Genomic DNA, 25,595 nt, shown 5'->3' on the forward strand with positions numbered 1-25,595 from the left:
CCGCAAGCATTAAAACGGCGAACCACGTAACTGTCACCGAAACAGCTTTCAGAGTTCTGACACTGAACCGTAACCGAATCGAGTTTCGCTTCGGTTTCAGTCCTTGAGTGATGGACTAAGGTCCGGTTTCACCAACACCAATTAACATTTGAACCGAGACAGGAAGTATCGTCACTATATTCATCAGATCTCGCAACCCTGGACCATAGGCTAACAGCAGTTCCTGCTGCTCTTCCTGTGGTGATACGCTTCTATAAGCCGTTATTTAAATTCAAAATGAATTTAAAGTTGGTGCCATATCACTGTACAAGTGGATCTGACTCGTCGTCTCCAAAGTGAATTGTTGTTGAAAATCTTTTCTACTTGCTCAAAACGAAAAGGAAATAATGTTAACAATATTTTAAGGGGTAACATAAAAGTCACCGCAGTTGAACTGTAAGCTTTTAGAGAAATATCTCAGATGACAGGACACCTTTTCGCTTTTCGCGCGAGGGGGCATCTTGCCTTGCAAACAGGGCACTACGGAATAAACCATGCCCATGTGAACTGACGGTCTTCGTGACGGCTTGGTGCGTAAAGATTACGACATGTTTGTCGAAAAAAAGGGAACAAATAGCTGACGCGGATGCGAAGAAAGCTACCGCATACGCATTACAACCCCACTGAAGTAGGGAATGTCGCTAGCGCCACCAATGCTCCTGCGGCAAACATGTGAAACAAAAAAGCCGGCGCTGGGACGGGGGTCAAGTGAACTGGTCGCTCTCTTATTAAGTAGGTCGTGCCCAGGACGCATGATCCCCTCCCCTTGCGATAGTCGTGACGTTACCTGCCTGAGCGTAGCCGACTACGGCAAGCAGTTCAACCGCCGCCGCCGTCGCTACCACCACCACCACCACCACCACCACCACCACCACCACCAATACCTCTGCTCTAAGAGCGAGTCCCCTTATCGCTGTAATACACGCACCACGCAATGTTCAGCGGACGGCACTCTGCACGAGTTTGCTCCGGAAGCGCAGCAACGTCAGGAGGGAACTTTGTGCACTCCTCTACAGAGATTCCAGCCTGCAAGAGGAATGACGTCGTTCTAATATGCCTGCGGGATCCGCTTCCTCCGAGCGATTTGCTATCGCTGCCACGCCTATCTACGCCGTCACGATAAGAACGCAGCGAGCAATATATCTGCGCGCACTTCGTAAGCTGAGTACAGGGCAGTGAACGGGCTCGTCATGGAACGCATCACAATCGCCTTGGTGCTACTCGCAGCCTCCGCTACTTCTGCTCTCAAGTGGACGGACTGTGGTTCTACAGACGCCAGCATTCTGGAAGTTCACGTGTCAGGTTGCGAAGACACCGACACTTGCAGCCTCAAGAAAGGAACGGAAGCCAACGTCTCCATTCGCTTCCAGTCTCATGTCGCTACCAAAACTGTAACGGTGAAAGTGTACGGCGTAATCGCAGATATCTCAATACCGTTTCCTATCAGCCACACCGACGCGTGCACGAGTGGAGTGAACTGTCCTGTCGCGGTCGATGCTGTGAATACCTACCAAGGCAGCTTTCCTGTCAAGGAAAGCTATCCCTCCATTTCCCTCAATGTGAAATGGGAACTCGTGGACGATGCTGGCAAGAAGCTGACGTGTACTCTGCTCCCTGTAACTATTTCTTCGTAGGTTCGATGTATTGCGGAGGCACTGGTTACTGTATAATAGACTTCACGACTGAATAAATGCTGTTAAAAGCATAGAGGTAGTCCGTTCCTCTCACTTGGACAATTCATGCGAGTCTTGCAATCGTTATCTCGTAAGTGTTTGTGTTGCCTAGTGTTGTTCTCTTGTGGGCGATCCGGGGGTATGTTGCCTGGTAGCGCACGTGCGTTTACCTCAAGTTTCGTGGCCACTTAGTACACTGAACAGCACACTTGATCAAGAGGTACGGGTTCGATTATTACCGCAGTCTGGCTTTCTCGACGTTTGCCATATTTTTATAGTACAGCGGTTTCCTAGCACGCGTCAGATTTTCTTCGACCTTCAAGGATTTTCAATATGTATGAGTATCACCAGCTCGCTTACTTCCTAACCATCATTTTATTGGGTATAGGTATGTAAAATTTTCCGTTGTGGCAAATTTCAACAACAACAAAAACACTGATGATGATGATGATGCGTGGGGGAATTCGCCACCTGGGTTGTGACCTGTACTACCCCAAAGCCGACAGGACTGCACGAGATGTAAAATTATAATGAGGGGGGGGGGGGGGGAGACGCACGTCAGGATTAGAGGACGTAAAGGAGACCGGTGTCTTGCAGAAAATAGGAAAATCTGCAGGGCCCGACAGTGTTGCAGGATGTCGCTCCTGGGACTGTCGCCAAAGTGAACGGAACGGCAGCGATTTACTTCAGTCGGTTTCGCAACCTTTCTCGTTGAGCCCTGAGTACGACATCCCACACAGCGGTCTGTGACCAAAGCAGTTTGACTTTCTTGAGCGATACAGGTCTCATGAACAGCCTGTGAACTCAAGTCGTGCCATCTCATTCTTCAGTGCCCCACTCTCACCCTCAACGCATTAACCTCATCTTTTTTTTTTAAAGTCATCATTTTCTGTAATCCATCTCATCCTTCTTTTACCGTTTGTTAGTCATCCTTGTTTACAGTAATCTTTGTCTTTACTCTATCTCATCCTTTTTGTCACGGTTTGTTATTTTATCTTTTATTTCCTAATTATTTTCTTTTTATTTATTTTATTCCTCTTTTATTTATTTTTCATTTCGGGAATAGCAAGCCGACGTCCCGTTTGGCTGACCATTCCTCCAATTTTTTCTATTTGTTCTAATAAATATACCCCCCCCCCCCCCCACCCACCGTGAAGAGGAGACAGTCCACGATCACGTGCTGCATATCTGCTAGCACGGCACACCTGGAGCATAACATGGTGCCAGAGCGACCAAGCGGCCTGTGTACAGTAAACGAAAAGTTGCGAGGCAGCCGATTGGGCAAGTTGAGGGATAAACTGGGATCCTGTTCTCTCATGAGGGTCCTTAATGGGACATCTTGACACCATTGGTAGATGGGTCAGGCTTTACCATATCGGCAAGGCCGCTTCTTCTATCAACTGTAGGGATACTTCAGATTTTGCACGACGCATACAAAAGCTATAAAGAGTGTACATGATCGTAATATTTATTCAACTTTTGATAATCTTTTCGCAGATTTTCTCTAGAATACGTTGGACAGTGAAGTCCAGCGGTGAGGTAGAGACACTACGTGTTTTTGCCGTGATAAGCTGTCCCATATTTGGTGGGGTAACTTGTCACGTGTTTGAACAGACAGCGACCGACAACTACCTGAAACAACCGACAGCACAAACTACATGTGCAAGAACCTGCTTCAGTGGCGTTTTTAGTACATCTTATTAGTATGGTATAGTCTAGTTAGTATAGTATCTCTTGAGTATATTTTTGTCGCGGCTGGTAGCGGCGAAGTGCAAAAGGACGTAATTCATTGGTGGACATGAGAGTGGAAGAGCGTCCTTTTGCGCTTCACCGTGACCAGCCGCGACAAAAAGATGTATAACCGAGACCAATTAATTACTGCAACAAATGACCCACTTCGGTGGCAGATTTTTGTCTAAAAGGTGTCCACTGAAGGTCCCAAAAGGTGCCGACGGCGCCCTGCTTTAGCAGTTATGTTTTTTCACGATTATTTTTCACACGTTATTTTTTCATTTGAATTTTTATTTAAATAATGAGCGGCTCCAACTCATTCACACGGTGCGCAGGTTGTAGGCGGTATCGGACAGATACTTGTAAAAAAGAAAGTTCTTCGATTGGTGCACCGGTTCGCGAATTATTTAGTGAGACACCCTGTATAGACCGCGACGAGAAGACACCTCTTGAGGCCAAATTTCAACCGCAAAGACATTTCCAAATTTCTGTGTCGATGCAATTTTGACGCCCGTATTCGTCTCTTCTGAAACAGTCACGAATATGTGACAAGTGACTGATACGGTTTGGTATAAGAAACAATAAAATGGAGGTTGTGGGGCTCATAAAGGGTGATGTGAGTTGGAAAGTTGTTGAGCGTGTCGAGAAACATCCAGGGCAATTGTTTCCTACCGCCTTGTACGCCTTGCGATAGAGCTACAGCCACATACAAAGTGTCTCAGCAACCGTGTAAAAAATTATTAAGAAAGACATACTACGGAAAAATGTCAGTAATCAACGACATTTATCGGAAGGAACTGTTGCCATGCTTGCCATGTACTACAAGTAATTTTATCAAATTTGACTTAAGATAATTGAACTTCGAAATTTGCTAAGTCAGCATAACTTTGTTTTGTTAGAAACAGCATTTATGAACAGATTTATCCCATACCATTACAAGATACATTCCCTACTACAATGGTAATAGCTGAAAAAAAATAAAAAAAGAATGTGAAAACTGTCGTTTTGAGTGACGCAAATTGTCGGCAGCCCTAAAGGCATGTTCTGACATATAGCGATTTGCTGTATAGCTCTAGAAAATGGCGCGATATTTTCCTCCTCGCAGTGCTCCAAACCGTTAAGAATTAGCGCTTGTCGGAGTTGAGCTCGTGTCAATTTTCTCAGCGCTAATATTAGCACTGCATTCGTGTTGGCCAGTGAGGAGCTCCTTCAGCGCTGACGTCGCGGAAGTCGCAGAGTTGTTTTGCTTCTGCATTTCACGGCACGGCGACCGCATTGGAACCGGCGAGTCTGTCATCCAAAATATCTTGTAATTTTTCGTTCAGTCAGTTGATCGAACTTGTTCCTCCGCATGCTGTTGAACTCCTGAGGCGCCATGATGGGAAAGACCGGAAACGACCACCGAACTTCCGCTAGATTATAGCGCTAGCGGTACCTTGCAAGTCTGAACCGTCCGACAACAGTGAGCGCTGTTTTTGCGCGCTGTTTTGTAGCGCTATATTAATGCGCTGCTATATGCCGGAACAGGCCTTTAGTTCTGTGTCAAGAAGCGACGCGAGTAGGGAGAAGAGGAACGTGCCCATTCAGTTTCCTTCTTGCTGCTTCAGCTGTTTCTACTGCAAGGGCAGCAAGCTTTAACCCTGGAGTTATCTGAAACAAGAGCGAGAAGGAAACGCGATGAGAAAGAACAACAACAACAACATATATATTGTGATGATGAAGTGGGGAGATTTTCCACTCTAGGAGTGGAACGCTACCCCATAGCTAGGGGTCTAATATGAGTGGTGACAATGATCAGTGATGACGATGAGAGATGACGGGAATGATCGAAGTGGCGATGACGATGCTGGACGTGATCGTGGTGGTGGGAGTGTCCGAGGGCGCTGCTGGGGTCATAGTGAGTCCTTTAGGCCTGTCGCCTCAAAGAAGTCAACCACGTGACGTAAGGCCGTCCTGGAGTCGGCCGCGGTGTCCCAAGGGCCGAGGATGGTCGACAAGTTGAAGGGGCGGCAGCCAAGGGTGGCAAGCTGCGACTGCAGTGCACGCCTCTCGTTGAGATAGGTCCGGCAGCTGAGGAGTATGTGCTCAACGTTGGCAAGTACGCCACACTCGTTGCACATAGGGCTAGCCTCACAGCCTAGCTGGTATCGATAGGACGGAGTGAAGGCCACATTCAGACGGAGCCTGTGGATGAGTGACTTCAGAGGACGAGGAAGCGATGAGAAAGAGCCGCCGCCGTCGGTTATTATTATTATCATTATTTCATGTTAGCGCCGCGAAGCAACTGTGGCTATGGGTGGCATACAGACGTGGCCAGAGGGAAGGAGTGGGGGACAGAGGGGTCGCTATGCGTCCTGGACCGACTTCAGGGGGCACTGTTCCGACATTTGTCTCGAAAGTCTGCCGGAAAACCCAGGGAAAACCTCAGACAGCACAGCCGGTGGTAAGACTCGAACCGACCACCTCCCAGTCTTCAGCACGATCTTGGTTACCACCAACGAGTGGATCGGTCATGCCACAGGTCACTGTATTCTTCCGACGCTTCTCGCATACGAAGAACTGAGCACGAGCCGGCAATATGCGCCTCTCGAAACGACGGGTTTCGGATTTTTTCCCCAGCTATTAATAGTGTAGTTAGAAATGTATTTTAGAATGAAATGAGGTAAATCAGATATGCGTTTTTTGTTTCTGACAAAAGAAGGTTACGTTGACTTGGGAAATTTCGTTGTCAAATTCAATGTATTAAATTCCTTTCAATTAAAATTTGATAAAATTATTTGCAGTGCATGGCAAGAGTTCTAAATGTCTTTGATCGCATACTTTTCCGCTGCGTGCTTTTCTTATTAAAATGTTTTGACATGGTTAGTGAGCGAAACACTCTGTATCGCACCGCCGGCAACTCCAGAATACTCGATAAAGCGAAACTACAGTGAAGTAGAAAAAGTAAAATGAGGAGCAACCGACCACAATGAATAACGCCATGTCAGCTGTACAATATCCGACCGCTTCTAAGAGAAAAACAAAGCATTCACGTTTACTTAGCAGTTTCAATAGGTGGCGTCAGCAGGACTTGTTCCTCCGCAATGTAATTACTTTACATCTCGCCATCACTCTAAGAAAAAAGGGTAGGATTTTCTACCCATCTCGGTAGAGCTGTATTGCAACCACATTTCTACTCAAACCAATTTTACCTTTCTGGTATAACTGCAGAGTAGAAACTGTCGTTCTACCAACTTAGGTAGGGAATTCTGCCCTTTTTTTTCTTAGAGGAAAACGGGAGCGGAGGAGAAGACGCGCACGGATTGACCCGAAATGGTAGAAGTACTCTCGTTCTGCCAGCTTGGGTAGGAAATTCTACCCTTTTTTCTTAGAGCAAACGTGAGAGAGAGGAGCAAGGGAAAGGGACGCTGCCGCTTATACCCGCGGAGGAGAAGGCGCGCGTGGATTGGCCTGAAATGGTAGAAGTACTCTCGTTCTACCTGCTTGGGTAGAAAATTCTACCTATTTTTTTTCTTCTTGGATTGCAGACGACGAGTTTTCACCATTCTTTTTTACTCAATTTATTTTGACATGCTATCGCATAGACCGTCTTGCTAGAACATTGTGCTCAGTGTGTTTTGTATAACTTAGGGCATCCGTTGTATCAACTCCACATAACTCATCATTTCGACACTGGCAACGGCTGCGGATCTAACTTTATTGCATACAGAGTACGGCAAGTTCGGCAAAATGAATCCTATATTAGCTTTTGGCAGAATAAGGTCGTGGTTAGGGGTGTAGATTAAGCAGAAAATGCTTATAATTGCTATTTTTAAAAATAATCCTTATGCGATTCTGCTTTGGCTATCGAAGGTAGCATGTGTCTGGAGGCAATTATCAAAGAATGCTGTATGCGATTAGTTTCTTTAGGTTTTAGAGTCTTTTCTCATACCTTTTACGAGGACGCCTACACACAGTAAACATTGTCTTTATCTCTCGTCTGCATTGAGTGCATCGAATTATTATTCTTATTCCATTTCGGAATCGTGCCACGAAGTTAGAAATGCTGTCGTCATTCCCTAGAACGTAGTCATTCGAAAACCAAGAGCCACGCCACTTGTAGCTGAATATTTTTCTTAATAAGGTCAACTGCCCTACAAAACAACGGCGAAAATTCGCTTCGGCAAAAAATCCGGGGCGTTTCATTGAGGACTGAGTTCAGCTGGGTGGCGGTGCTGGGTTCAGCAGTTCTTCTTGTAACAAGCGCCTGTCGACAGTGAATGCATTCCATACCAGGGCAACATTATACACACGTCACAAGTGGTATTGGTGAGCTGAAGCGGGTAGTCAATACGCACTGTACATCACCATTCCGCGAAACTAAGGTCAATTATGGACGTCTAATGGTATACCAGGCATACATAATTTCATTTTTATAACGATAGCTCTAGCAGCGAGGTTCTGCGACGTTGACGGTGATTATGGCGAGCGTAGCAGAAAAGAAATGACTTCACCACGCCATGACGTCACAACATCACGTGGTACAGTGGATGCCACCAAGGACATCACACGTACATGACATCACACCATCACCTCAGCACCGCCATTGGCCGGCGCAGTTGTCAATCGCCATTACCTTTTTTTTAGGTTTGTAAGGAGAGGGAAATAAATCTTGTGATGTGCGCTTGTCGCCATTGTACCAGACCCCTCCCAATGGGGCGGCCACGCGAAGGTGGCCACGCGAAGGTGGCCACGCCATCTGAAGAGTGAAAGCGGAAAGCGGAGCGCGCCCTGCTCGTGAGCGTCGTCGTGCACAGAGTGAAGTAAACCGAGAAGCCGCACGTGCCGCGAATACGAGAAATCGAGAACATTCCCACGGAGCTGCAGTGCCTCCCCTTCCCGACATTCTTTTCTGATCACAAAAGTCTGTTGTCGCTCTTTGAATAAAACAAGTGGGAAAACATTTGTCTATGTGTGTGTGTGTGCTGAACACAGCCTCGTCACTTCTTCGCACATTGGGGGCGAAAATGCGTGTCCTTTTTTTTTTTGTTCATTGCATCTTTTATTTGAGCTGAAGAAACAAAAAAATGTAAAACTGGAGGCAGCCAAAAAGTCTCGCATTGCTGCTTGACAAGGGCACGTCCCAAAAGTACCCCGGTCAGCTGCAGCAAAGAGTAATGGAACAGTAGCAGGAATGCTTCTGTATCGATCATGTTGGACCAACTGCAAGTGGAATCGCTTGAAAAGCGTCGGAAAATTGCAAAATTAAAGTTTCTCTTCCTCATTTATCATGGGCAACAAAAAATTGATGCTGCAAAATACATCACACAACGAGAGTTTTTTAGTCATCGGACTAACCACCATAAGCACATTACACCACATACTGCGCATTTGGATGCGTTTAAATACTCATTTTTCCCAGATACAATTGATCTATGGAACGCCCTACCCCAGTCGAAGATCATGACAGAGGATGTAAATGTTTTCACTAATGCACTAGTTGACATATCTATGTAGTGTTGTTATTGTGACTTGTATGTTCAATCTGATTAGACGCGTTGAAGCGTTGTTATTATCACCTGTAAATTGCCTTCGTTTTCCCCCTATAACGGTTCATTAGGACTAACAGTATAAATAAATAAATAATAAATGTGGTCTAGGTTGTCTTGCGTTATTATATGCGAAGTATGAATTATAGAATAACAGAAGTGTGAGGATACGCACACAAAATAAAGAAAAGACATTAATGCATCAACCGGCAAGCATGGCTAACAACGAAGGTCGAGAAACGTCCTACTGTAAAAGCCATTCCTCTACAAGTGAAAAACAAAGTTGGACTAACAATGGGTTGTGAAAGAAGAGACTGTTCCTGCATTTTGCTCCGTTTTCAGGCAAAAGAAGAAGCCGAAAAAGGCACAGACACACACACACAAAAAGTGGAATGAACGATCCAGTTTCCCAATTGATTGGCTGAAAACGATGTGGATGCTGCTCGCACACTCTACTCTCTGGAGGAGGAGAAGATAGGAAGAATAGGATATGGTTCAAAGGCAGAACAAAAATCTGGATCAGTGGGGAGTCAAATTACTTCATTTTTATGTAATTAGCAGCCGAACTACGTTAATAACGTTCTTCGGGCTGCCGAAAGAATTCTCGTGCAGTGTTTTGCCGCTGCTCTTCTTGGAGCTCTCAGTTGGTTTCAGTCAATTCAATGTTGCCCGTAGCCTCTGGTCTGATCATCTCGCTTCCAGCTAAGGTAGATTCTATCGGGGGGGGGGGGGATATGTTTATTAAGAAAAAAAGAAAGGAAAGGTTAGCCAGGCAAAGAGGTTCTATCGGGTTTCTTGGACTTGATATAGACCAATATCTAAAATGGGATAGCCACGTGCTTGCTGTCACTTGGAATATATGCACTTAAAAAATATTCAGAGATTGCTACCTCTCCGTACGCTCATATCTGTGTATTACTCATTAGTGCACACCCATTTGGTGTATGCCATTGAGGCATATGGACTTGCGTATGAATCAACCTTGAATCCCCTTTATATACTTCAGCAAAAAAGCTTTTAGATTCATGTTAAGTCTTCCCCAAAGAGTATCATTTACATTCGCATTTGAATTTTTTCGTGTACAATCGATTTATCATTTAGTTTGGTTTAGGACTGCCTTGCTAATGCACAAGTTAGTGCATGGGTACACAGTTGTTGACTCTGTTGTACTTACGCGGTTATCGACGCCATATTTCACGAGGTGTGATAACCTGCAGTTATATTTGACACGTGTTAGGACGAATTATGGATTACAGGGTATTAGCTACTGTAAGCATGCGAACTCGCGCACTTTGGCCCGAAGAAAAAAAAGAGAAAAGAAAGAAAAGCACGGCGTCAATCCGCCGCGTGATTCAGAAAAGGCCAGAGGCCCTCAACACCTAACTGATGTTTATGTAAGCCAATACCATGTACACCCTCGAAAGAGGAGAGGCAGTCGACAAATAAAGATGCTCACGGCCAGTCGTGCGTTTTCTCTGTAGACAATCGAGGGAGAATTGTCTACACTACTTTGGCGCTAAGGTATGCAATTCTTTTTCATTTGCAACAAGAAATCTCTCCAGTATTTTGGTCTTCAGACGTACTTTGAAAAATGAATTTGTGTAAATGTAATGTAATGTAATGTAATGTAATGTGTAATGTAATGTAATGTGTAATGTAATGTGTGTAATGTAATGTAATGTAATGTAATGTGTAATATGTTTGCTGTTCTTTTTTTTTTATTTCTCTCTTTTCTTTTTTTCGTGTAATGTAATGTAATGTGTAATATGTTTGCTGTTCTTTTTTTTTTAATTTCTCTCTTTTCTTTTTTTCGTGCCAATCTCACAGGTTTCAATGTTGAACGCAATGTTGCTATTGAGACCGCGTTACAGGTACATCCTAGTGGTCTCTTAGAAGGTTGTTTGTATAACTTTTTAACTCTCAGTAATAAACATTGTATTGTATTGTATAGCTACAGTCGTGACGCTGCCCGCAATTATGAGGCCAACAACGGCGAGCCGTTCACACCATCATAAGCGCCCCTACCACCACTAACCTCTGCTCTCACTGGAGCAATTCTTCTCGCAGATTTCATGGTGAATAACTTTAAAGTCAACTTAGCTGTCTGCGCCATCCCGGAAGAAGGTTGACACATTTGTTTTTATTACAGGCGCGAGGAGCCTTTCTTGACAGCCGCCGTGTATTTGTGTCTTTCAAACAAAATAGGACATGAGTGACTTTCCTTCGGTAATTGCCGTTTGACAGATGCAATATATGTTGGATTATTTTATGCATAGAAGTTTGTACGCGTATCTTTTTTATTCTACTCTTAACGGATTTTCCTGTTTCCGGTGAGACTGCCAGTTCAAGAGGAGAAGAAAGCTTCCTTACAGATCGATGAAAGATGAAAGTCACTGAAAAGGTTAGCCAGCTGTAGGAGTCGAACCCACATCTTCTGGATTGCCGGTCCAGGGCTCTACCAATTGAGCTAAGCTAACACGCCTTCTCAGTGACTTCCAGGGTGCGTCATCTGAAGGGACAAAGCAGCCACTCTCTCTCACTCTTACATTTTTGCTCACTCATACACACATTCATACGACGGGATCGACGCAGGCGGCAACTGTTGAACATGAGAGAACTGATGTTCTGAGGCTGGAACAACATAGAAGGGACAAATACATACAAAGCCTCAATTTGCCTAAGAAATTAACGATGAAAGATGAAAGTCACTGAAAAGGTTAGCCAGCTGTAGGAGTCGAACCCACATCTTCTGGATTGCCGGTCCAGGGCTCTACCAATTGAGCTAAGCTAACACGCCTTCTCAGTGACTTCCAGGGTGCGTCATCTGAAGGGACAAAGCAGCCACTCTCTCTCACTCTTACATTTTTGCTCACTCATACACACATTCATACGACGGGATCGACGCAGGCGGCAACTGTTGAACATGAGAGAACTGATGTTCTGAGGCTGGAACAACATAGAAGGGACAAATACATACAAAGCCTCAATTTGCCTAAGAAATTAACGATGAAAGATGAAAGTCACTGAAAAGGTTAGCCAGCTGTAGGAGTCGAACCCACATCTTCTGGATTGCCGGTCCAGGGCTCTACCAATTGAGCTAAGCTAACACGCCTTCTCAGTGACTTCCAGGGTGCGTCATCTGAAGGGACAAACCAGCCACTCTCTCTCACTAATCCCTCCTTTCACTCTTACATTTTTACTCACTCATACACACATTCATACGACGGGATCGACGCAGGCGGCAACTGTTGAACATGAGAGAACTGATGTTCTGAGGCTGGAACAACATAGAAGGGACAAATACATACAAAGCCTCAATTTGCCTAAGAAATTAACGATGAAAGATGAAAGTCACTGAAAAGGTTAGCCAGCTGTAGGAGTCGAACCCACATCTTCTGGATTGCCGCTCCAGGGCTCTACCAATTGAGCTAAGCTAACAGCTAAGAAGAGGTGGGTTCGACTCCTACAGCTGGCTAACCTTTTCAGTGACTTTCATCTTTCATCGTTAATTTCTTAGGCAAATTGAGAATTTGTATGTATTTGTCCCTTCTGTGTTGTTCCAGCCTCAGAACATCAGTTCTCTCGTGTTCAACAGTTGCCGCCTGCGTCGATCCCGTCGTATGAATGTGTGTATGAGTGAGTAAAAATGTAAGAGTGAAAGGAGGATTAGTGAGAGAGAGTGGCTGGTTTGTCCCTTCAGATGACGCACCCTGCAAGTCGCTGCGAAGGCGTGTTAGCTTAGCTCAATTGGTAGAGCCCTGGACCGGCAATCCAGAGGATGTGGGTTCGACTCCTACAACTGGCTAACCTTTTCAGTGACTTTCATCTTTCATCGTTAATTTCTTAGGCAAATTGAGAATTTGTATGTATTTGTCCCTTCTATGTTGTTCCAGCCTCAGAACATCAGTTCTCTCGTGTTCAACAGTTGCCGCCTGCGTCGATCCCGTCGTATGAATGTGTGTATGAGTGAGTAAAAATGTAAGAGTGAAAGGAGGGATTAGTGAGAGAGAGTGGCTGGTTTGTCCCTTCAGATGACGCACCCTGCAAGTCGCTGAAGAGGCGTGTTAGCTTAGCTCAATTGGTAGAGCCCTGGACCGGCAATCCAGAGGATGTGGGTTCGACTCCTACAGCTGGCTAACCTTTTCAGTGACTTTCATCTGTATGAGAATTTGTATGTATTTGTCCCTTCTATGTTGTTCCAGCCTCAGAACATCAGTTCTCTCATGTTCCTTACAGATCGAATTTCGTCGTCCTGAGGGTCCTTTCATTGTAGCCCCCAAAGTTTCTCTCTAACGGTTGTCCAATCTCGGATGCTCTAGTTACGTGCCTCGTTTTATATATCAACAAATTTCAGGCTGATGAATGTTCCAACTCGTTATCTTGTTACGAAACTATACGCGAAACCTCGTGTCTCAGGTGATGCTCGTTTCTTAGGAAACCATTACTGACGTAATCACTTCGAATACCGGCATACTCGCGCTATAACTCTACTATAGCTAGACCTTATTGCGCACAAGAGGCGCTTCCAAAAGGCGGGGCAAGACAATACTTGCCGGCTAACGTTGCAGTGTGGGGCACAATTACGCGACATGGAGTGTGACCAGTCCATCTTGTCCGACTTGCCCGTCCCATGCGATGCGTCTCTTAATTCACTTAAGAAGCAGCATATGGTATGCAGATATACAAACATACATACACATACGAGAGAAGAGCAGAAAGTCGCGCCTTTTCGGTCTTTGCACCCTTTGGTTTGGGGCAGAGGGCCATTTCGTAGAGTGCATGCCCGTTTTTTAATTTGGGAGCGCCAACTTTCATTACGAATGCTGGTTTTGATGTATTTTTTATTTTTACTCCGTGTTAGCACCGCGAAGCAACTGTGGCTATATGAGCGGCGTACAGATGTGGACAGATGGAGAGAGGACAGCAGGAAGGAGTGGGGAACAGGGGGGTTAGTATGCGTCCTGGGGCGATTTCAAGGGGAACTGTGCCGACATTCGTCTGGAAAGTCTTCGGAAAATCCAGGGAAAACCTCAAGCAGAACAGCCGATGGTAGGATTGGAACCCACCACATCCTAGTCTTCGGCGCACGCCCTTGGCTACCACCAACGAGCGTGACGTCTTAACCCCCTCGCTCATGCCGCTGGTAGGTTTTGATGTAGAAAATGAGAGGAGACTAACAACAAAATTGGAGGAAGGAACATGATTAAAGAACGCAAAGCAAACACAGACACTGCGTTCTTCAATCATGTTTCGGTATAAGCAACACGCTATCCTGGTCCAGGAAAGACAACGGGACGAAAACATACAGAGATAATAGAGGGAGAGCAGGAAATGAAACGACAGCAGAAAACACGACAGGCTTTTTCCACTTCTTTCGAGCAGTGTCTCAAGTTGGAGAGCAGCAACAGCTCACAATCTGATCATTGCGTAGCACACTTTAACTGATCATGCGTGGCATGTTTATCGTGTCTCAAACAAGCCGGAGTCTTAATACACACGCCTGGGACACGAGACGAGCACGTGCTAGACAGGAAGAGAGAGAAGTCATGAACGCGTGGTGGGTGGTTCATCACAGAACAGTAAACAACAACTAAGCGAGCAACAAGCTCGTGAGCGAGCCTCCTGCAACCTGCGTCGTACCATTGTATCTGTACAGCTTGGTGATATGGAACAAACGTTGATCTCTCGATCGCCTATACACACGAGAGAGATAGAGAAAAAACCTTGGTCGATATCGTTGGGTGTAGCCGTTAGTGCGTACGAACTCCTATGAGACATAAAGCGATGTAAATGTAATCGTCCGGCTAGCTGCACGGAACTAGATAATTAATATCCTGTGGTTTGGCTTCGCGAGACAACTAGTATGATCATGATCCAAAACGCGCATGCACACACAGTCACACACACATATGCAGAAAGAGAGAGAGAGACTGAAGACCACAGTGAATGCCGCACAGAATGAATGCATAGTATATCCGGGTCGTGATCCAGGTGCAATTGTATTGCAAATGTATTCAACAAATACCGTATGTACAGGTTGGACTGAATTCATTCTGATATTTAGCGAAGAACTGGAGATTTCAATCGGCCTTCCTTGGCCATTTACGTCCTGTGTATTTTTATCGCAGAACGATTGTTCGCAGGTCTATAGCAGCAAAGAATGCACGCCGAGTGGGCGAGCACGTGTTATTCGTGTGAACCTATTGCGATATGGATCAACCACTTCCAATTCGCTTTATTGAGGACTACAGGACGAGGTCCGTCGAAGCGCGAGCCACGATCCCTCTCATTTCATTTCACGCGCTTGGAGCTCTCTAAGATATTAAAGCAACACAAAATATTTTATGCAAGTTCATAGCGCCCATTATGGAAGGTACCTGATGCGTTCGCGCCGCTCGAAGATTCTGTACAAGTTCACTATTTCGTCTCCCCCTCATCTCTTTCCAAGTATATTATTCCTGGTGTTTGACCCCGGGGTTGGCTTTCTTACATCTGGACGTGCAATCAGTTCAAATCATACTTTTCTGCGTGGAGTTCGTAAATTTTGGCCGCATGCAGCAACCACCACCACCACCACCACAAAACAATAGATGCTGACGATGCGATGGGGTGTTTCACTGCGGCGGTGCGGTACCTACCCCATTGCGCATGCGTGTTTTATAATAGCTCTCCGAAATTACTTTCATCGTGTGCTTAGCCATATAAAAATAGAGCAACACGTTGGGTTCCCTCGTTAGATCCGTCGGGCCAATCTCTCAAATATTTTTATTCTTCTACAAGGCAAACCAAGTATGGTAACAATAATTTTATTTTGAGGATGATGATGATTATGATTGGGGTGTTTCATTGCCTCACCTAAGATCCGTTATGTGGATGATTTATGACATGGTTGTGCGAATAACGTGTGGATAGGATATTTCGCCTCCATTGCAAAGCACTGCACCATCGGGATGGCCGAGCGCGTTGAGGCGTCCCGCTCCTTGGTAGTAGCCAAGGTCGTACTGAGGATTGGGAGGTGCAGGTGGGTTCGAATCCTACCACGGGCTGTGCTGTCTGAGGTTTTCCCTGGGTTTTCCGAAGACGTCCCAGACCAATGTCCGCACAGTTCACCTGAAGTCGGTTCAGGACGCATACTAACACCCCCCTGTCCCCCATTCCTTCCTAGCACTGTCCTCTCTCCATCTGTCCACATCTGTACGCCGCTCAGCCACAGCTGCTTCGCGACGCTAATACGGAACAAAAAGAAACACTACATTTTCTGCTGTGGTGTTCGGGATCAATTTGCAAATTGCAGTCTATGCCAGGTGTCTTGAAGACGTATGTACCAGGTGGAATCACTTCAGTGTAATCTCTATGGGGCTCATTCTGTCCAGTTCACCTCGCAGGGGGCTCCACGAGTCAAGTGTGACAGAGATAATATTATGGCCGATCCCACATCGGTTGACACCTTTTTGACGTGAAAACGTCTGTAAGTTCGGTTTGGTAGCCGGGTCAATATTTACGATGCCACGAAATTATGCCGAATTTCATGACGCGATAGCTCGGTGAGTAATAAACCGAGAGCAACCAACCGGTTAAACCCAGATAGCTTACACGTGTAAGATTCTAGCCAACGAGGTCATTGCGACGGCTGACGCAATCCCTGGGTGTGGCGGGCGTGTGCGAGAGAGACGGAAATATAGGGCGTACGCGTACCTTGTGCGAAGTCTGTCTCGCGAACGCGTGAAACTATAGGGCGGCGATTGAGGTGTCCCTGGAAAGCCATTGAAAGGTTGTACCTGGACCTTAACGATACCGATTTTAACAGTAACATAAAAAAATTATAAATTGGCAAAGTTGAACTATCAAAATTTTGCCAGAATGTCGGCAAATATTAAAAAACAAAAATATGATCAGAATCGAAGGGAACGGCATTCAGAAGAAAGGGTGACTCGAGAGGAACTCAAAAATGCCCCAAAGTCCAGCACCGAGCAATCGAGAGAGCTACGGGAGCACCGAAGGTTATTAGCGGCGGAGGCAAATTGGACTGCCGGCGCGCACAGCGAGCCCTTACCATCTACCCGCTGTGAAACATCGACTTGTGCGAGTGTGAAAGTGACCTACAAAGACGATGGAGTGGATCCATAAAAGGGGGGGGGGGTGAGTCAGAGCCCGCCGGAGAACCGCAGACGCAGCGGGGATGTGAGGTGGCGCGGGCCGCCTTCGCCGTGTGGTTTGAGGCGAACGCGTTTGGCCACGCGTGCAGTGTGTCAGAGACGGAGGTCGGAGATCGTGACGTTTCCACGGCTCGGACGCGACTGAGCCCGCTCCTGTTTTTTTATTCCTGTGCGATACTTGGTTAAATTTACACTTCTTTTTGTTTCTTTGCATATGAACACATGGAGCTCTATGGGAAAAACACTAAAGTGCTCATTAAAATGTTCGTGTAGCGCAGAGCCGCTTGAGAATGGTGTCAAATTGTGCGTCTGTTCTCAATGACGATATTTCAAGCCAGTTCTTAGCTTCGACCATTCTAATACTTGTGATAAACTGGGCAAAATGATGCATTCTGTCGTCCGTTATGGAGGACTGCCCAGGTTCGAATGCTGGCGTCAGCACCTTCTTCGTGAGTTGTTTGATTGCATCGTGCCCCCACCACAATCAGTTTCGGCTTCGGGAGAGGAGCACTCGTAATGGAGAAGAGAACGTCGAACACAGAAGTAAAATGCACGCGAGCTGGTGTATACTTTGGCAACATGTCCCTGAGTTTCGTTTTGAGTTTTCTCTGTTTCTCTACCCCCCAAGCTCAAGGACATGTTGCCAAAGCCACAAAAACGTTCTCCGTTGAAGTTGAAACCGAATCTATGCAGCATGCATGGATTTTGACCTCGTTCTTTTTTCACTGCATCGGCTACGCGTTGTCTTGACGAACGCATACAGGCGTCGAAGATGATGATGACGATGGTTAATATTTTTATGGCGTAGCAGCGACGAAGGCTATAATGAGCCAAAACATTGTTAAAAATCTCACTAGTTAAAAATGGAATGATAAGGTTACAACCAGTGCATGATACAAATTAAGCCACGTATTCTGTTTTTTTTAAAAAATGGTTTCCTTAAAATTACAAGGCATTTAAAAAAACCCGTGTCTCTAATAAAATTATAGACTCTACTAAAGGGTAAAAGAGCTTCATCACCCAGCAGTAGGGCTGGGTGGAGCAGTAGGTGATTTCTATAGAACTCCCGGAAGTGACGATGACGAAGAGGTTCATACAACGGGCAAGAAGTAAGGATGTGACAGGCGTCGAAGGCACCGCCGCCATCAGAATGGAGGTGGACACTTTGAATAGGCGTCCCATCACAAGAGCTTCGACAGCTTCTACAAATTATACATATGGTACCAGGCTGACTTCGTCATGTTCCCCGTTTCTGATAAAATTTCGAATTTCGGTGCTGTAGGAGCAACTTCCTCTGCTATAATCCTGTGGGGGCACGCGCTGGACAGACACTGAAGACTACCATGTGAATCAGGCACGTCCTGCTGATTACTTTATTTGTATGTGGATCGGTACATACCCCAACAAGAACAAAACACGATGAGGCAACGCGACGGAGACACGGACAGAGGACACACACGGTTTTTCCCTTCCTTTTCCTTCATTTCATTTCCTCAATTTTCCCCCGATGTTGTTCCAACTACTGTATTAGCTTCCTTGCTGGCCCGAATCTTGTCTTGTGATGTTCGTCTCTTTGTTGTGTCCCCTTGTTACTCCGGGATATACCTCCGGGACGTGCTGTCTACGCTTGCGTACTCCTTTTATGTTCAACGCTTGCAGTTATTATTTTTAGTCAGGGTACAAGTACTGAAATTACAGCTCCCGCTCGTAACCTCTTCATGCATCATTTTCCTTGCCCTATCGAATTTGTGGAGGAGCTATACGCTCGTTGCCGGTGCATTGAATCATTCACACTTGAATTGGATAATTTCACTGAAAGGAATATCTGATGATGTATTAGTTTGTTTTCTTAGCATAATTCATGCAGGTCAGCACACCCATTTCTGAACACGGAAGTAATGAAGCCAACCAAAGATGACATGTTCAGCGACATGGGGCACACATGACAATGTGCTAATCTAAAATTCTACGCACACTGTGGTTAAATATTTTCTCTCGCTTCGTTTTGTATCATGGTTCAGTTTCACGACAACAACAATTATACGAGGGGTGTTCAAGTCAAACCGGGACTTTCTGTCTCCTGAGTGTGCAAATGGCTCGCGCTACTTCTTTTTCGTCATTTTCACACGCGACAGGCCTCCCCGTTCACCAAAGTGGTGGTCCAAAGTTTGTGCAAAACACAAGACACGTGCTGGACAAGATGGCCGACAACGAGGTGAGCGCGCACATCGAACAGCGAATTGTCATGAAGTTTCTCGTGAATGAAGGCGTAAAGTCATCTGAAATTCACAGAAGACGGGTAAGGTCATGGCCACGGTTTTCTGGGACAAGGCTGGCGTTGTTCATTTGATTTTCTGCCCAGTGGTACCACCATCAATAGTGCATATTACTGCCAGGTTCTCAGGGATGTGCATAAGGCGCTGAAGCAAAAGCTGCCGGGTCTCATCACCAAAGAAGGAGTCCTCCTACAGGACAATACACGCCCGCGTACCGCGCATCTCACGACACGCACCTTACAGGAACTTGGCTGGGAGTTGCTGCCACATCCCCCTTACAGTCCAGACCTCGCCCCCAGCGATTTCCATCTCTTCGGGCCATTGAAGGCGTTCCTTGGGGGCCGCCACTTCAGGTGCGACGACGAGGTCGAGAATGCGGTCCGATCATGGCTGCTACGCGCCGTGCTGCTACGTGATGTCTAATATGTGTGATGACGATGATGAGAGATGACGAAGATGATCGGAGTGGCGATGGCGATCCTGATGTGATGGTGGGAATGCCCGAGGGCGCTCTCGGGGTCACAACGCCAGCCTTCTAAAAAAAAAACAAAAAAAAACTGCATGACGTAAGCCCGCCCTGCGGTGGGCCGCGGTGTCCCAAGGGCCGAGGATGCGCGACAGGTTGAAGGGGCGCCTGCCAAGGGTGGCAAGCTGTGATTGCAGTGTACGCCTCTCGTTGGTTTATATCCGACAGCGGAGGGGTGTGGTCTACGTTGGCAAGTACACCACACTCGTTGCAAATGCACACACGTTGTAAGGGCACATTCGTTGCAAAGCTGGCAGCGATAGAACGGAGTGAAGGCGTATCCTGTGGATGAGCGACTTAGGGGACGAGGAAGATTTGCAGGCGGACGGTGTAACAGCGTTGGGTCTACACTTTGCAGTGGGGACCTGATTGGAATGTCGCGTTGCCACTGTAGAGTAGATCAGGAATCAGACAAAGGGATCTTATGTCTCCTCTCGAAAGCATAATGGGCAGAGAAGGCCGTTGTTAATGTGCGGCAGCGTTGGCCTCGTGGTTCCCAGTTATTTCGCAATGCCCTGGAACCCACTGAAAGGCAACGGGGTGGGAGCGTTCTTTTAGAGACTTCAGAGCGCACAGGATATCTATCACCACTGAGGATAGGGAACCGCGGATGTCCATGTTTTTAATGCACAGGAGAGCTGCTTTGGAGTCGGTATAAATTACCCATTGCCGCGGCTCACAGCCTGCCGCATATGTCAAGAATAACAGGATAGCGTAAAGCTCAGCGGATGTCGATGAGGTGCGGTGGGACAGACGACATCCACGTGTAACGGGCTGTGACGGAATGGCAAAGGCTGAAGATGAAGTGCCTTTGGTCGACGAGCCACCCGTGTATACAGCGATACTGTTGTAAGATTGAGCCTAGATGAAGTCAAGGGTAAGTTTCCTAAGGGTAACATCAGGATAGCTCTTTTTGTTGTTCTTGGGGCCGGTTATGGAGACAGTGATAAGCGGCGATGGCAACGTCCATGGAGGCACTTTTGGTGCCGTCAGGTCTGCTATGAATTTGGGAATGTGAGGTAAGAATGATGCTATAGAAGTATAAACCGTCGCACTCCGTCTTGCGCGAAGCTTGAGAATCAGGGGGTGATGTTTATGGTGGGCGAGTAGGCGCAGATAATGGTGATCATGATGGTTGGATCTTTCTGGCGCAAAAGCATCAAGGGCCATAGAGCGCCAAGACTGTGGTAGTGAATCTCACAAATTAGGTTAAAAATAGGGTTTGTGGTTTTCGGCATTTATTTTCAACCCAATTCGGGGGGTGTTTATCGGCATTTATATTGGGGACTATAAATCGGATTTTTTCGGCATCTATATTCCGCCCAAAAAATAAATGCCCGAATACGGGCATCTATTTATTTCGCATGAAGGAGAGCCTATTTTGCGGGCGAAGTAACAACGAACCGAAAAGAAGTGAATTGATTCATGGTTTCATTAACAATGTCTTTTATTGCATGTGCCAAACCAGCAAACAGGGAGACTACCTCTTGTTGTAATAGAGCGCAAGCGTACATCATCATGCTCGCATCTGTCATAGCGGCTCGCTCCTTGCGATTAATAACACGCAGTTTAGAGAACGCGCGCTCAACATTAGCGTTAGAAACAGGAATAGCCAGTATGCTAAAGGCGCACAGCGATAACAAAGGCCATGTGCTGGAACGGGTCGTCCAAAACTGAATAGGAGATATATCCACCTGAGGGGCAGGGCATGCAGCATATTCGAAAAACTCGCGCTTTATATCCTCCATACGAGATTCATCAGCAGAGCTGAGGTTATCCTCCTATAAGCGCTTACACACAACGAAACAAGGGCACAGCCCGAAGATAATGCCACGCTCGGGAAATAGTCCACAAAGGGAGATTCCAAGGGGATTTCCCTTTGCGGTTCCAGGAATGGCAGCTGTCAGGATACGAGAAATTCGTATTTTTTCGGAATATTCCGAATCTGAAAAAAAATCATTCGAGGGGTGTTTTCCGGCATTTTTCGGAAAATGCCGAAAACCACGAACCCTAGTTAAAAACAATGTGGTTTTAAATAATTAGGTTAAAAAAATGTAAAATGTAGCATGAACATGGCTGTATAACGTACGAAATATAAAATTATAGTGTACTTAGAAACCCAATATTCCTAGAAAGCTAAAAGTTTTTGAAGGGGGTATAAGGGGTTCATCACCCAGCAATAGGGCCGGATGTAGTGGTGTGTGATCTCGATAAAATTCATGAAAATAATAATGACGACGATGAGGTTCGTGTGATGGACAGGTGATCAGGATATGTAGAACAGAGAGTTACACACCACAGCTCGTACACTGGGGTGCATCCTCTCTGCGTAACAGAAAGCCATGCGTCAAGTGTGTGTGTCCTATCCTGAGTCGGCTGAAAATTACTTCATGTGAACGGTTTTTGAAAGAGAAAATGGAGCTGCCGATGTTACCCTCAACGAGATGTAGCTTGTTAATTCCCAGAGAATCCCAATCTCGTTGCCATGCTTCGTTGAGTTTCTTCTTGAGGCCCTTTCTAAGGTCTGGATAAGGAACCTCGAAAGGAGTTAAGTCACCACAAAGAGCAGCTCCTGCTGCAGCATCTGCGAGTTCATTGCCGGGTATGCCAACATGGCTCGGCACCCAGCAGAACATTATGGAAAGACCTTTATTGCTACCTCTGAATGCCAGACATTGTGCACGCCGGACAAGGAGGTTTTTCTGTGTATGCAGGCTGCATATCGCTTGCAAACAGCTGAGGGAGTCCACGTATATAACTGATGATTTGATGTCATGTTGTATGATGTGATTTAAGGCTAAAATTACACCGTATACTTCAGCACTGAAGATAGAAAATATGTTCGCTAAGCGATGCGACTGTGTACATGTGTCGGTCACCATTGCGCACGAGACCCCGGTTTGTGTTTTTTAGCCGTCTGTGTAAAAAGCTATGTGCTCTCCAAAATCTTGTTTCATGGATTCAAAATCCTGTTGGAGCACAATAGATGGAGTATCTTGTTTTTTGAATTTTGATAGTGAAGTGTTACACTGTGGAGGTGGCTGCCATGGGGGAATTCGTGCTCCGCGGTCTCCCGCACAAAAGAGCTATATTGTGTGAACCCACAATCTTCAACACCTTGCAGAAGACGCATGCTAAGTGGTGGAATGATCGTGGGTCTGTTAATGAAGTGTCGTTGAAATTGCGTGTCTTTAATGCATGGGAGTGCAGGATGATCAGGGTAGCCTCTTATCCTTAATGCATAAGAGGTGGCGAGATAAAACCTTCGTTGTTCTAACGACCATTCGTTGCACTCAACATAAAGGCTTTCTACCGGCGAGGTGCGGAATAACCCCCCAGAACCAGACGAAGTCCTTGGTGATGGATAGGATCAAGACGTCTTAAAACCGATTGACGTGCTGAACCATATACCATAGACCCATAGTCAAGTCTTAACCGAACCATGGAAACATAGACTCTGTGAAGAGTTTCTCGATCTGCTCCCCATGACCTGTGTGATAGCACTTTCAAGAGGTTTAAGGACTTTGTGCATTTTTCTTTGAGCCGTGTAATCTGAGCAGAGAAGGTCAGTTTCTTATCGAAGATAAGACCGAGAAACTTGTATTCCGACTGAACAGTAAGATCCCACCTGTCCAGTTTAAGGGTGGGTTGAGGGAACAATCCCCTTACTCTAGAACATGGGACACAGACAGTTTTGTCGGATGAAAACCTAAACCCATTTTCGTTTGCCCACTTGCTCAGTTTATTTATAGTGAGCTGTAGTTGCCGTTCGCATCTACTCAGGTCAGTGGAACAGCATGATATTTGTAGATGATCCACATATAAGGAATATGTGATAGTGGTGGAATTGCATACACCACAGAATTCATTTTAACTATAAACAGTGTCAAACTCAGCACAGATCCTTGTGGTACACCATTTTCTTGTATGAAAGGTTGTGATAGTACTGTGCCAAGTAGGGCCCTGAATGTCCTCCCCTCAAGAAAGTTAGCTATGCAGCGAAAAGGACGGCCCCGTATCCCGAAAGCGTGCAGGTCACGAAGGATACCGTAGCGCCACGCAGTATCGTAGGCCTTTTCTAGATCAAAAAAGACCGATAGGCAGTGCTGGTTCCTTACAAGTGCTTCCCGGATAGTAGTTTCTAAGCGAACGAGATGATCAGCTGTTCAACATCCGACTCTGAAGCCACACTGATACTTACTAAGGCACTGGTTCTCTTCTAGATAGTGGACAAGACGGTTATTCACCATACGTTCAAACGTTTTGCCCAAACAGCTTGTGAGAGCGATAGGCTTGTAACTGCTTGGGTTGGAAGCATCGTTTCCTGGTTTCAACAAAGGAAGAATTGTGGCTAGTTTCGAGCGAGAAGGAAGCTCCCCCTCTTTCCAGACTAAGTTGAAGTAGTGTAGAAGACATTCTCGTGCTTCGGCTGACAGGTGCCTTAACATCGAGTATGTGATGCGATCTGGTCCTGGGGATGTGTCTTTCGATGGCAAGGCCCTAAGAAGCTCAGTCATATTGAAAGGCATATTATATGCGAAACGCTCACCACGACCAGCAGATATACTTTTCTCTTCAGCAGCTGCTTTAATCTTCAAAAACTCTTTACTGTAGTGTCTTGAACTCGACACACTCTGAAAGTGTTCACCCAGGAGGTTCGCTTGTACTTCCAAACTGTCACAGGGACACCCATTGATTTGTAGAAGAGGGATAGAGAAGTTGGGATAGTCGCCCTTAATGCTTCTCAGTCTCTCCCCAACTTTCTTTGAGGGTGTATTTGATGTTAATGATGAAACAAAGTCTCGCCAAGATTCCCTCTGAGCTTGTTTCCGTGTCCATCTCGCTTTACCTCGTGCTTTCTTAAAGGTGAGCAAGTTCTGCGGGGATACCTACGAAAGATATCCCACGCTCGGTTTTGTTCCTTTCGTGGTTTCTGACAATCACTCGTCCACCATGGCTTGGGGCGCTTGGGGATACGGCCGGAGGTTCGTGGAATGGATTCGACAGCTGCCTCTATAATTGTGGCTGTTATAACATCGTTAGTGTGGTTAACATCCATACCTAATAATGACCCTGGTGAAAGTGTAGCTTTCCTTTGAAAGAGGTTCCAATCTGCTGAGGACAATTTCCACCGTGGTGGTCGTGTAGTGAGAGTGTTTGCTGTGTGTGAACTTCAGGATTAAAGGGAAGTGGTCACTACCTCGAGGGTTGTCCTCTACTGCCCAGTTTATGTCCTGGAACAGAGACGGGCTGCAGAAAGATAGATCTATTGCTGAAAAGGACTGTGTGGCACTATTTACGTAGGTTGGTGCTCCAGTATTGAGCAAGCAAATCGGCCTTGTAAGCAAAATTATTTCCATCATCTTCCCTCGTCTGTCGACTTTTTGACTGCCCCATAAAGAATTGTGGGCATTGAAATCGCCAAGTACGAGACACGGCGATGGGAGTTCATCAAGTAAATCTTCCAGTTGTTTGTGACCTACCACCACCGGTGGAGGCAGAGTATAAAGAGCAAACTGTTAAAACCCTATGAAGGCAAACTTGAACAGCAACTGCCTCAAGATCTGTTTTCAGTGGAAGGTGCTTTGTAGGAACGGAATTTCGTATGAGGATTGCAACACCACCAGATGTACGTGTTGCATCTAGACGATCTTTTCAGAATAGGT

General features: G+C 46.0%; 1 long non-coding RNA gene and 1 other non-coding gene across 2 annotated transcripts in view; both read left to right on the plus strand.

Moving 5' to 3' along the window:
• Positions 1-25,595, plus strand: part of LOC135377613 (uncharacterized) — a 171,293-nt gene that overhangs the window by 61,343 nt on the left and 84,355 nt on the right. The gene's annotated exons all lie outside the window — the stretch shown is intronic.
• Positions 13,035-13,107, plus strand: Trnaa-ggc (transfer RNA alanine (anticodon GGC)). Its single transcript has one exon. It is a non-coding gene; the product is annotated as a tRNA-Ala (tRNA).

Source organism: Ornithodoros turicata, chromosome 1 (assembly GCF_037126465.1).
Source record: "Ornithodoros turicata isolate Travis chromosome 1, ASM3712646v1, whole genome shotgun sequence".
In the NCBI taxonomy this organism is placed as follows: Eukaryota; Metazoa; Arthropoda; class Arachnida; order Ixodida; family Argasidae; genus Ornithodoros; species Ornithodoros turicata.